The following is a 14042-nucleotide window of genomic DNA, read 5'->3' on the forward strand; positions in this document are numbered from 1 at the left end:
AGCAGTCACTAGACATGCATAGTGACTGAGCACATGGACTGTGGTTAGAGAGAGGAACTGATTGTTTTTAAATTAAAAAAAAAAACTATGTGTATAGGTATTTTGCCTGTGTGTATGTCTATGTACCATGTGTGTACTTACAGAGGCCAGAGAGGGCACTGGATCCCCTGGAATTGAAGTTGTGACCCATCTTGTGGGCACTGGGAATTGAACCCAGGTCCTTTGGAAGAGCAGCCAGTGCTCTTAACTGATGAGCTATTTCTCCAGCCCCTGACTTTTTAATTGTATTTAATTTCAATGACTTTAAATTTAAATAGCCATGTATAGCTAAATAGCTCCCGTGTTGTGTACTTAGTACGACAGGAGGAGTAACATGCCCGACTTACAATTTCATATCGATTACGTGTTAAAATGCTAATATTTGTGCTATATTGGGTTAAAGAATATATGTTATTTTGCACTTATTTTTGTATGTTTCTATGCAGTATACCCATTAGCAATGTTAAAATGTTTTATATGGAGCTCATAGAATATTACATATTCTATTTTTTTTTTCTGGGATGATTCTTCTGAGAGGTACTCAAAATAAGGGAAAAAAGAAAATTGTTACTATAACATCTTCATAGACTCTGTTGCTATCTCTGTCTCTCTCTGTGTGTGCTTTCTCTCTGTGTGTGTGTGTCTGTGTGTGCGTGTGCGTGTGTGTGTGTGTGTGTGTGTGTGTGTTATGCATCTAACTCAGGACTCATGCATGCTAGGGAAACACACTATCACAGAACCATATTCCCAGCCCAGCAGTCACTATTTTAGTGTCTGGAGCAGTAAGCTATGATCCTAACAAGGTACAGAGAGGTCTTGCGGGGTGCTGGCTCCTCTCTAGGTCCAGACTTGGTCGGAGGTTTCATCAACCTTTGCTTAACAACAATATGCTCAAGAGTCTACTTTGAAGATATTCTGTATGTGAAACACAAGACACAAAAGAATAAAAGGGCAAATAGTGTGGGACTCCGCTCATGAGGCTCCATGGTGGGAAACTACAAAGAAACAGAGTGGGCATTATTTGGGACTGGGCTAAGGGAGGAATGGAGAGCTGTTTAGAAACTCTGTATAAGTTCTGGATTTGCAGGATGAAAAGAGTTCTGGAGATGGCTGGTGGTGATAGTTGTTCAACTGTGTGAGAAGGTAAATGTTCTGCTGTATGTAGTCCACACAACTCAAAGACAACATGGCCACACTTAGTGTGCCTTCCTCCATTCTCTGCTACAACCCCGATCTCCATGGCAACAGCACCTTCAAGGATGGAAAGGACATTCACAGACTTCCAGTCTTAAGAGCCCTTTGCTGGAAAGATCTTCCCAGCATGGGCTTGCTCCCTTTCTCTGGTGATGTACAGACGGTAGTAGCAGGGACTCTAGCTTGCTAATGGAGAAGTCATACATTATTGATGTCCATTTGCTAGAAATGTCTAAGAATTAGAAAAAGGTTATGAAGTATTCTCTCTTTCAGTGTTAAAATAATTGTGAACAGCGGGAGTTGAACCTACCTGCCAGGAAGATACAAATGTTCTTTGGTGTATGTTTTGGATCTGTCTCAGAACTGCATAAATACCCAGATCAATGGATACTTACATTCTTTCTATACAATGTCATACTCTTTGCATATAACCTATGCAAACTCTCCTGCATACTTTAAATTATCTCTATAGGGTACGATGGAAATGTGAGGTGAATAGTTGCTCTCTCATATTGTTAGGGAATAATGACAGGAAGTCGGCACTGATTCAGTACAAACATGTTTCCCCAAAGGTTATCAATCTGACATTGATTTATTCTGTGGATATGGTACCTAGTGATATGGGGAACCAACTACATACACATTAGCAGTGAGGATGGGCTCCAGGGGCCAGTCTATAGAGAGCACAGGGAGGTACTTCACCTTGCAAAGCAAAGTCGTCATCATGTGATTATGTTTCTTGGTGATCATGGGTGTGCTAGTTAGTTCTAATTGTCAACCTGACACAAATTAGAATCACCCAGGAAAAGGGCTTAGAAGAGTGAATGTCAACATCAGGTTGGCCTGCCAGTATGTGATGATGATGTTAATTGATGTGGGAAGACCCAGCTTGGGGAGAGTGCCACCGTTGCCTGGGTTGGGGCCTTAGACTCTATGGAATCAGAGAAAAAGAGGTGAGCATGAGGAAGCATGCATGTGTTCATTGTTTTTTCTTCTCTGCCCTTGACTGCAAATGTGACCAGCTGCTTTACTTCTCATTGACTTGATTTCTCCACTAAGACAGACATACAGTGACTCAGGACTATGGGCTAAAGCTAAACTTTTTCCCCACCAACTTGCTTTTCTCAGGGTATTTTTATCATAGTAACTGAAAGGAAATGAGCTAATCCCCCATCCTTCTGTAGGCTTGTGTGAAAAGCATCCTTCTTAAACAGCAATGCAAGAAATAGCAAAGCATCCACCACCCACATGGAGCCATCAAATGGGGCAATGTGAGGGACACTTCTAGGTCCAAAGCCTCTCTGTCCCCTGATGCCGGGATACTTAAGAATGCAGGACAGACACTGTGGCTTCCAGCATCTTCCTTGAAGTCTACTAGTCAGTGAACCACAAAGTCAACATTGGCTGTTAGGAACAAGCATATAGGATGCATCAACAGATTTTTTTTAATCAGATATATATTGAGATGAATATATTACAACTATTCTTTAGGGAAACTCAGCTATTCTCTGGGATAATCTTGAAGCTAAGACATATCAAATGTTTATAAGGAAATGCCTATCAGACATTTCTAGCATGTAACAAATACTAGAGTCATCCAGGAGAAAGAATCAAAGACACACTGAGCACCCATGGACAGTCCATGTTCTGAAGGCCACCAGCTGGGCCTTTTAGGGGGGGCATTTCTAGGCTCAGGATCTGGGTATGATTGTTGAAAGGAGAAGGTGGTATGGAGAACTCCACTGTTCATGTATACAATTTGGGAAACCCAATGGGATCTGTGGCTAACAGGTATTAGCTGCAAAAGTGATATGGTCAATACTTCAAGGACTTATTATTTCTGGAGGTTCCAGCTAATTGATTTTGAGATGACTCAAACATTAGCATTATTAATGCCAATCTAAGTATCTACCCCAGCATGAAGGCTTTTCTTCTGGTTATTCTAAAGCTCTCTTATGTTTTTATTTTGTGTTAAATGAAAATATCAAAGTCTTCAGAATCACAGATACTGTCATTTGAAAGATGACCCTGACCTCAATAGTGGACTCAGACAACTTTGACTCTGCTGAGCTTTGTGACATGGTCTCCTCTCACAAGAGTGTTGGCAAGATCAAGTACGGTCCTACACATCAGTTCCTGGAGCATGGCCCTGTTCATTCCTGTGTTAGTCAGATTTTCATTGCTGAGACCAGATACCCGAGAGAGCAACTCAAGGAAGTAAGTTCCAAAGCTTCAGAGGCCTTAGTCCATCCCAGTGTGAGAGAGTGTGGCAGAGCAGAGCAGACAGGAACACAGGGAAGGCCCAGGGCAAGAAGCAGCACCAAAGGCACTACCTGCAGTGGCCTACTTACTCAACAGGGCTCCCTCCCCACTTTCACCACTTCTCAATAGTGCCACCATGGTATGAATCCATCAAGGGTCACATCTATCCATTGACTATGTTAGAGTCTTCAGGATCAATCAGTCCCCCAGGCCCATCAGCTGGGAACCAAGTCACTTCCTACAACAGTTCCTACTGTGAAGTGTCACTTCTTTTATGTGAATAAATGTGCCATTCTAGCAGAAGTTGCATAATAGGATTCAGGTCACTGAGAGCAGGAGGTGTGCTCAGAGAATAGCCAAGCTGGGTGAACTAATGACTCCAAGCAGCCCATCCCTTGGGGGGACAGGAACAGGGGCTAATTTTAAAAGGAAAGAGGAAAAGATCTGAGTCATACTCATCAACTCCCACACCCGAATCCCCAGGCACTCAGTAGTTCTCCTTATTTCTGTGTCATGTACCACAGAGCTGAAGATCCCAGACTCTGGAGCCAGAATTCCAGAGTGAAACCCAGAGTCTGTCACGTTCTGGTTATGTGACCCTGAACAAGTAAACTTAATTAGTGCCTTGATTTCCCCGACTGTAAAACGGGAGTAGTAATACTGCTGACAGTTTACAGTGTGAGGATTCAGTGAGTTAATATAAATGTGTTCCAAGTGTCAGCTATACACAAGTGAGTAAAAGCTAGCAGTCACGTTTAGGACTGTAAATGACACACTGTAAGACCAGCTCATTCGTCACCTGGCCTATTTCGTCTTTGACTCTCTGTCAGATCTATGCTGACAGTACCTTTTCTAAAACACATTTTTTCCCCTACCACTTTAATCATTCAGCAGCATCAACAGTGAACTGAGCAACGGTGGATCACATAAGCAAAGAACTGTTAATACAGTCATTAAAAGGGATTGCTCTGGCTTTAGTTTATTTACCTGGGAAGGCAGAGTGAAGAAGAGCAGGTCACAAGCCAGCACATTAAATGTGTGTCTGTGTGTTGTGTGTGTGTGTGTTTGTGTGTGTGTGTGTGTGTGTGTGTGTGTGTGTGTAGTGTGCCCCCTTTATCTGCCTGCTCCATAGCCATAGACGTGGCCAAATTGAAAATATTAGAAATGTGTGTTTGTGTTGAATCAGTATAGATCTCTCTTCCTGTGATTATTCACTGAACAACACACTGAAACATCTCTTCATCCAGCATATACATCTTGATAAGTATGATAAATAGACCAGAGATTAAGTGTCACTGTTGGTAGGTGTCCCTACTTGCCATTATGCCCTGCTCTCTGAAAGGGACTGTGTGTGCATAACTACACACAGTGTAGTAACTGGAAGGAGGGAGTTTCTCTGAAATTTGATGTGATTTTATGTACTGCAGCTGTCTACTTGCTTTAGAGCGATTGTATAATCAGAAAAAAAAATGCTAACTCTGTTTTTATTAGAAAACAAAACCAACAGAAATGAAAAAATTAAAACAAACAAACAAATGAAACAAAGCCAATAACTCATAGCTTGGAGAGAAAAGCCCAGCGCAAACTTAAACAAATGTTAGCAGGATTTCAATCAGGAAGATGGCGCACTGGGTCATTTCCTCAACTTTACTGTACATGTTTTCTGTAATGCATATGCATTGCTGTTTTAATTAGGGAAAAAGAAGTTATTTTCCATGCATGCCTGGGATCCAACTAAAGCACGAGTAATATTTACATTATCATCATTGCTCAGTGTTCTCCATCATGAAATTAACACACTCAGCTGCTTTGTGAAACTCAATCTGCATAAAGAATGTGATTTTCCCCAAAACTTTAGCTAGAGGAACCAGGGAAAATGCTTCAAAATGTCCCCAAACTACATTCTAGCTTCCCATATAACTCCCAATATCAATCTCATTCCTGATCTCATTTGATTTCACCTGAGTACACAGCCTATCCACCCATCAGCCACCTGTCCATGTGTATTTCTCTGTATATGACTCTTTTATCTGTGTGATTCCATATTCCATCCAGATTTTGGGTTGGTCAGTTACTTTCCTTGAATGTACCCTTTCTCATTTGGGGGACCGATCTGTTAGGGTAAGAAAACTGCTCATGAAGACCTGGTTTATTAAAAACTACCACTTACTACCATTGGCCTGCGCTTTCCATGTGTACATGTACCTGTGTGCACGGGAGGTGTGCCCTGTGGTGTTGAAGTAGGTCTACATGTGTAGCTAGGAAGGAGACCAGAGCAGGAAGGAAGGATACCAAACAGAGGTGCCAACATACAGTGGATAAGGGGAGTAGGTAACCATGCTCTATAGCACAACTGTGGCAATGATCACTCCCAACAATTTACTCTGTATTTTGCCAAGACCTGGAGGAGATGGTGTCAAAGTTCCCTGATAAACATGATGAGAAAGGCTAATTACCCCATATTATATGTATAGGTACTGAAGAGTCATACTGTACTGCCACCAATATGTAGAATTATTATGTATCAATGGAAAGAGAAAAAAGCTTCAGAAAACTGTTGAGGGCTTAAGGAAAAAAAATACTGAACATGTAAAACAGGTCTTTATGCCCCAAATCCTCCAAACATGGTATTTATACCTTTTTTTTTTTTTTATCAAATAACATCATTTAAAAATACCCCCAAGTAGCTGCAAATGCTTTCATGCTCTCCTATTATACAGAACAATATTGGTAATGGCTTTATAATTTTAACCTCTGTGTAATCAGATATTCTCCCAGTGGCAGGAAAGAGCCTGAAATTTACAAGCTTTCCTCTCTAAGCAGTTCTCCCTCTCAGCTAAATATTGACGACACAGCTAAGTTAAATATTGAATCAGAATTATAGTGACCTAAGTAACATCCGGCCTCTGAGAGGCAACTTGAAATGAATTGAATTCCTGGTGACTTCTGCAAAGCCTGGCTTTGCTCCATCTTTGGTTACATTTGGCCAAGGACTCTGCTGTACCCATGGCAAGGTACAGCCTGTGAAAGGGGCTGGGGTGAGCATCACTAGGAAGGGTGCTTGGCATGCTTCCCATTGCTGATTCCACTTGTTTCCCCCAGACACAAAGCTCTGAGCACCAGGAGGTCATGGTGGGTCTGACTGCAGGTCTCTGTATGAAGATCCCCCTCTTGCTGTTGGCTGACTGGAACCTTGCCTTGTCTGTGGCTTCTCTACTTAGCCCCTTCTGGCAGTCTTACTCTGTACTGTTCAGAACCTTCCAGGGATCCCTGACTCCAGTTCTTGGCTTTTCTGAGTCTTCCCGAACACACTGCCTCAATCTGCACTGTCTGTCCACCTGAATTTAATGCTAAAGGATCCTGTCTTCCAGTTCCTTCTCATCTAACAAAACACTTAAGCCCTTCCTTCCCTCTGCCCTGGTTTTCACAGCCGAGCCAGAGGATGACAACTGTAAATGGTCTTTACAGCCTGCTGGAGTTGCTCAATTAGCAGAGAGAAGAAGAACTTGGCTCTGATATAAAAATCCTGGAGAAAAGGTCTTCAGCCCAGGGCTATCAAAATTGGGTTTCTGGTTAATGCAATCTGGAGGAAAAGATAAGGTCATGCAGCCCTCTCTTAGTTACTGATTAGCACATGCACTGGGGAAGCAGGGCTGGCTCTGGCAGAGGCCAACTCAGAAAGGACCTTTCCTTCCCTCCCTAGTGAGGATGTGCTTGCTGCTGCCATCAGCACCAAGTCAGTCCCACTGGGACTCCAGCATCACCCAGCCTCCGTATGTAGGCTCAGCATGGCCCACTGTTACAGCCTCCCCTCCCCTGGGTAGGTTCTGGGGTCTCCATGTGCTCTGTGTGTCTCCTCCACGGACTCTCACTGTGCCCCCTCTCTTCCGATCCGCCGCCTCCCACCTGCCCTGGGATTCACTAACTCACTTCTGGCACCAGGTTCCTCTCACCATCCTTAGAGCAGCCCCTTTAATTGCCCATCAATGGCTCACTTGAGTGCTACAACATCTCCCCAAACTACACAGCTTCCCAAATTCCTGCCAACCGCAAGCCCATTCCTGATCTCTCCTTCAGATTCGTTCTCATCTGAGTACAGAGCCTAGCTGTCTACCAGCCTCCTGCCCATCTGTCTGACCCTTTATCTATCTGACCCCCACATTCTATCCAGATTTTTTTTTTTTTTTTGGTGAGTTACTTTGCTTGAATTTATAATATACATTTTCTCACTTGGATGACTGAAGGATCTCTTAACTGATTGATTTTCTTTTTCTGATCAGTTTTCTATTTCACAGTTTGATCAACACTTCCCAATGTATGTTTGGCCAACAACCAATTCTCATTTAGAAAAATTCCCTTGTTTGTCTACTAAAGAGTAAATGCCGTAATGTGCTCGAGGATATGGTTTGGATCCCCCCTCCTTCTCTCTTTCTGCCTTTGCACTCTCACCATCCTATTCCAACCACCCAGCTTTTCTTCAGTTCTCAGGTGCCCCCACCCCCTGTGTGGCAGCATGACAGGTTGGCTTACCTATGTCCCCTCTGCCTCAGTCTTTCTCTCCTTAACCCTTCATCTTGTCAGGTTCCATGGCACACCCTGGGGGAGACCTTCCTACACCTCAAATAAGTCACTCTCCACAGCTCAAACTTTAAGGCAATCACAGTTGTGCCCTTAATTTGCATCTCACTCATTTGGGTAACCGTCTATCATCACATGATTCCTTTCACAGCTCCCCCAACTTCTACGCTGGGACTGTCAGGTCCGTGAGGGTGGGTGGGGACTCTGTCATCTTTTGTCACCGTAGTTAATTCTCCAGTGCCTTGCGCCTGAGATTCCCCTCCGACTTCTCTGCTCTGGCAACACTGGCTTCCTGTTCTCACCTTGAGGATACTGCTATCTTCATCCTATGTGTCAGGTTCTGGCTTGCATCATCATCCCAGGAAGGTCCTCCTGGACCACATTCTACAAACTGAAACTTGCACCCCATACCATCACCTTCCCTGCTCTGTTTTCTCATCCCAGCATCTCTTTGCAATGCACATTCTATATCATGTTTCTAGTGACTGCTCAGACTGCTCTACAGCTGTACCATCATCCTGTTTATTTAGTGCCCGGCTCGGTCTCTAACATCTACAACAGTTCCTGGTTTATTTGAAGCACACAGGTCAATGTAGGTGGAGAAAAGGATTTCAGCTTGGCTGAGGACCAGGAACATGGTAGTTAAATATGTATTTGTTGAATAAATGGCAAAGAAGAAGGGAGAGAATCTGCCTGGGAATTTGGTGCCTATGGATTCTGGCTCATTCTCTTCACTACCAGTACCCTATAATGGGGAGCAGCTGCAAAGGGGCTGCCTCGTTAGCTGGGAGATTTGGTGTTTGCCTTTGCTTGGAGTTAATTATAACTGGGAATCATTGAGAGGCTTAGAAGGGCTTCGTCTGTGTGTGCGGTGGTGGTAATGGCGGACGGAATGCTAGCTTCAATTTGGAAAGGGCTTGCTCAGCAAATTTATAGTGTAAATAAAGGAAAAGTTTAACTTACTTAAGAGCAAAGCCAATAAACAGTTTTGAAGTGCCATTAGCACCATTTTATATGCAAACACTGTTGCGAAACAATGAATGTGATCATTACAAGCTTTTTTTATGTTCTTTGGAAAGCACTGCTGAGAATCTCTATGATATGTACACTGAATCCCACAATTCCTCATGCCAAGAGGAGGGGCTGTCCACAATGCCTTGGCTCCAGGAGGCAGACATCTCAGTAAGGGGAACTGGCCTCTCTGCATTTTTATAAATCTTTAGGGAGACAGAATGCCAACTGCCCTCCATGCCTATAAAGACATAATTAGCATTATATTTATGGGACATACACATGGGTTAGGTTAGGTAAGGGCTCTTAGCCTCTTGGCACATCTCCCATAAAAAGTAGGAGTTACTTCTCTCTCTCTCTCTCTCTCTCTCTCTCTCTCTCTCTCTCTCTCTCACACACACACACACACACACACACACACACACACACATATACATACATACATACACACTCACACACATTAACAAAGCAGTTTCTAAATGGTACCACTCACATTAGTAGAAAGCACTTTGGTGGATTCACAAAAATGGCTGAGGGTTGCTCACTCTTGAGTGCCCTTCCCAGTGACCAGCTCTCAGATCACATGGTCTCACACAGATACGGGGCAGAGGCCATTGCCGGGTGCTTCTCCTCCTCACGACAAAGCTAGTGTTTTTCCTCATGCATGTATGGTATCGAAATCCCCAATTCACACCAAGTACACCACTGGTTCTAAGGTCCTGGATGCTCTATTGTAGAAGCATTTCATAACAGGCAGATGGTTCAAGTGATCAGTGTCTCGGGGTATGCCAACACAGAGCCCCGGGGATAGTTACACAACCAGCCAGTTTACAGACTGGCTATATCATAAATATATGATACACAGTCATATAAAAATATGCTTGCCTAAATAACGAGTTACAAATGACAGGCCAATCGAGGGAAATTTTAGAAAATGTAGCAAACTGGAAGGAAAGAAGGCTGTGTACTGAGAGGCAGCTGAGAGACCGAAGAAGGGAGCCTGGGTGGAGCAGCTGGAGCAGGGGAGTTTCTGTGTGACTGTCCCTGGAAAGGCACACAAACAGGGCACTCCAAGGCGGAAATGCTGAGAAAGGACAAAGAGGAGACAGGGTGGAGAGCACCTGGAAGATAGATAATATGACATGCAAGGCCATAGGCAGCCAGGTGACACAGGGATGAATGCCACAGCCCAGCCTGTGGAGAGCTAGCTCACTGGTCACAGGGATGGGGACTATTGAGGATCGGGGTGGCACTGTCATGGGAAGCCCCAAACTTCACAATCCGGATCCGCTCAGTCTTTGTGTTTTTATTTTAAATGACCCTGTGATCTTTCTAAGCCATAAAAGGGTAAGACAGGAAGGACTGGAGAGATGGCTCAGCAGTTAAGAACACTGGTGGCTCTTCCAGAGGACCTGGGTTCAATTCTCAGCACCCACATGGCAGCTCACAAACTGTCTGTAACTCCAGGGCATCTGATACCCTTGTACAGTACAGGTATACATGCAGGCAAAACACCAATGCATATAAAATAAGTTAATCATTAAAAAAAAGAATAAGACAGGAACAGTGATGAAGAAAATATACCTTCCCCCACCACAGGGAGCAATGATGTCATTGAAAGTTCGCTTCAATTCTATAGCACATAATGCTCTCAGAAAATTATCCCATTAAGGAGGTTCATGACTCACCCAAGGTCACTCAGACAGAAGCATGATGGGACCCCAGATTCTGTCTCCCAGTCCCAAGGCCTCTGCTCTGCTGTCTTTCCTGATCATTGCTTCTCCCTCTAACTTCCCTTCGGCCCCAGCAGGGCTTCGGCAATGTAGTTCCACTTGACAGCCCGAGAACTACGATTCCCTGCCTACCTTGGCCTGTCTGCCTCTCAGGCTGGAAACCCCGGTGTCAGCAAGATGGAAGTCTGTTCCACTTCTGCGTGTATCTTCCGAGACACAGGCCACAGCCAGTCCTTCTGCTACAGCCCTGTCCTTTTCCCCTAGTTGTACAGCTTTTAAAATAGACGCTTAAAATAGTAATCCTCTCTTGGGGCTGGAGAGTAAGAGCAGTGGTCCTCTGCTTTTTCAGAGGACCCAGGCTTGATTCCCAGCACCTACATGGATGTCCACAACCACCTTTAACTCCAGTTCCAGGGGATTCCATGCCCTTTTCTGGCCTCCTCAGGCACAAGACATGCATGTGGTGTATACACATGCAGACACAAATAGAGACAGGGAGACAGACAGACACACAGACACACACACACACACACACACACACACACACACACACACACTCCTATCTCATGGTGTCCTTACAGAGAGCAAACAAGTTACATCTGTGTAAACTGTTGAGTGGTGTACAATGTAGTAAATGCTAGCTTTCACAGGTTAACATATCCCCAGTCACAAGTGCTCAGAACCAGAAATGGGTGTTTTGGGGTTCTGGAATACCTCATGAATAAGTACACACATACACATACATGTATATATACATACATGCATATGTATGTACACACAAAGACATACACACACACACACACACACATACACACACTCACAAGATCTCTTGGGGAGAGGACCCAAGCCTACAGGTAAATTTCATTTATGTCTCACACCCACCCTGTACATACAGGCCAAAGGTATTTTTATATAATTAAAAAAATAGTTTCCTGCTGTGGAATAATTTCATGCTATGGAGATTTTTACTTGTGGCATCTTCTCATGCTCAAAAAGCTTCAGATTCTGGATGTCAGATTTCTAGAGTAAAGACGCTCAACCTCAGAGACGGTCCCCTCATTATTTGAAAATATTTCTCCATTTGGGGAGGTAGTTAAGTGTGTAAGAGAGGCTGCTGTTCAAGTCCCCAGGACCCATGTAAAAAGCCAGGTACAGCTGTGCCTTAACTGTCACCTTAATGCTTGTCACCACAGGGCAAGAGCTGGAGCTTGCTGGCCACCAGCCCAGCTGCGAGCTCAGTGACAGATCTTGTTTTAAGGGAATGAGGTCAAGAGGGACAGCAGGACTCTCACAGCCCTCCTTGTATCTATGCATATCTACCCCCCTACATGTACATGCACTCAAACATGCATGTGCACACAACCTCCCTTCAAAGCGCTTCACAAGTAACCTACAAGGCAAGCATGAAACCAAACCTCATGGAGAAGCAGGCTTGGAGCGCTACTGCCCAAACTCCCTTTAATACAGCCTGGCCTTCAGAATTCCCAGAACAAGGACACATGGATGACAGGGCATGAACTCTGTCACTTAGTGTGGGAAAGAATGCCCCATCTGGACTTTAATATAAAGGGAAGAGACTCTTGGCAAGGGTCTTGTGAGCCATGAGAGAAATCTGGATTCATCCACAAGACAAGGCTCCAGTGGATATCAGAGACCATAACTGTGAGGGTGCGTGTGGGCCAGGAAGGCCCATTTTCCTTCCATTAATACAGAAGTGAATACAGAGTTAAATACAGCCACGGTCACCTGCCCTCTACTTGCTGACTCTGTCCCAGGGCAGAAATAACAGTGATCTCTGCACTGTCAGTGTTCAACACTGAACAAGTGTCCCAGAGGGCCAACTCACTTCACTAAGGGTAAGTCAGACTCTAGACCTCAGGGCACATTTCCTGCCCATAAATGACAGTGATACAGCCATGAAGCCCTGAGCAACCATGGTGGGTTTTAAAAACCAGCCAATGAAGCACACAAATTCAGCATTTATATCCTTGTAAATCCAGTAGTTGGCCTTTGTCTGTATCCAAAGGGAAGGCAAGGCTTGGCTGGAACCCTTTGTGTTCTGTATAAGCCCCACTCTTTTCTCTGTATAAAACATATCAACAACTTGTATTTGTGGTGGTTTGAATGAGCATGGCCCCCATAGGGCCATGTTCGAATACTTGGGTCTCAGTTGCTGGAACTGTTTGGGAAGGATTAGGAGGTGTGTTACTGGGGGGTGGGCGTGGGCATTGAGGTTTCAAAAGCCCATACCATCCTAGTTTCTCCCTCTCCTCCCTCTCCCTCCCTGCTCCCTCTCTCTCTCCTTCCTCCTTCCTCTCTCTCTCCCCCCTCCTCCCCTCCCTCCCTCCATTCCTCCCCCTCTCTCTCTCCCGTCCCCCCATCTCTCTTTGCCATCTACTTGCTGATAAGAATAAAAGCTCTCAGCTACTGCTTCAGTGCCATGCCTGCCCACCTGCTGCCATGCTCCCCATTATGATGGTCACAGACTCTAACCCTCTTGAATCGTGAGCTCCAAATTAAATGCTTTCTTTTATAAATTGCCTTGGTCATGGTGTTTTGTCAAGACAATAGCAAAGTAACTAAGACAACTGTCCAATACGATAGCCATTAGTCCCATGCTCCATTTAAATTCAAAATAATGAAAATGAAACAAAAGTAAAAAAAAAAAAATCTAGTTTCTCAGTCATAACAGCCACATTCCAAGCACTCAGTAACCTGTGACTTGAATGGATGAGAAGACTTTCAAAAGCACAGGAAATGTCTAGGGTGTTGTTACCATAGAAACTGCACTGTCAAGCCAAGGAATGTTCAGGCAGGCAAGTAGAATTTAGCTGTACTTTCAAAATCAATAAAACAAATACACAGCTCCCTTGAAATTCCTGTACCCTCCAAGTTTGTTCTTTTCTAAGTAACATGACATGATGAGCAAGATGCTCCCAGGCCCAGGCTCTTGTTAGTTTCTGCTTCTTCCTAAATAGCCTGGATTCTGTTAGGTGACCACAGTGGGCCCATCAGCACCTTCATGCCATCCTATATGACTTGGAGCAGTTGAATGCAGAGGATGGATGGTCTGAGCTCTGGGAGAAGGAGCCTCATCAATCTACTATGCGTCTCAGCATGGTTACGGAACATTAATGAGGTTGGGCTCGATTTAAAAGCCGTCTGAGGCATTATGGATGGCAGTGCTCAGTTTCACAGGCACTGAGAATTTCTGAGATATAATCC

At 44.3% G+C, this 14042-nt stretch overlaps 1 protein-coding gene across 11 annotated transcripts in view; it reads right to left on the reverse strand.

Annotated features, from left to right (window-relative positions):
* The window catches only part of Ptprm (protein tyrosine phosphatase receptor type M), a 709515-nt gene that overhangs the window by 81861 nt on the left and 613612 nt on the right, over positions 1-14042 (reverse strand). The window lies entirely within an intron of this gene.

This window comes from Onychomys torridus, chromosome 23, assembly GCF_903995425.1.
Source record: "Onychomys torridus chromosome 23, mOncTor1.1, whole genome shotgun sequence".
Taxonomy (NCBI): domain Eukaryota; kingdom Metazoa; phylum Chordata; class Mammalia; order Rodentia; family Cricetidae; genus Onychomys; species Onychomys torridus.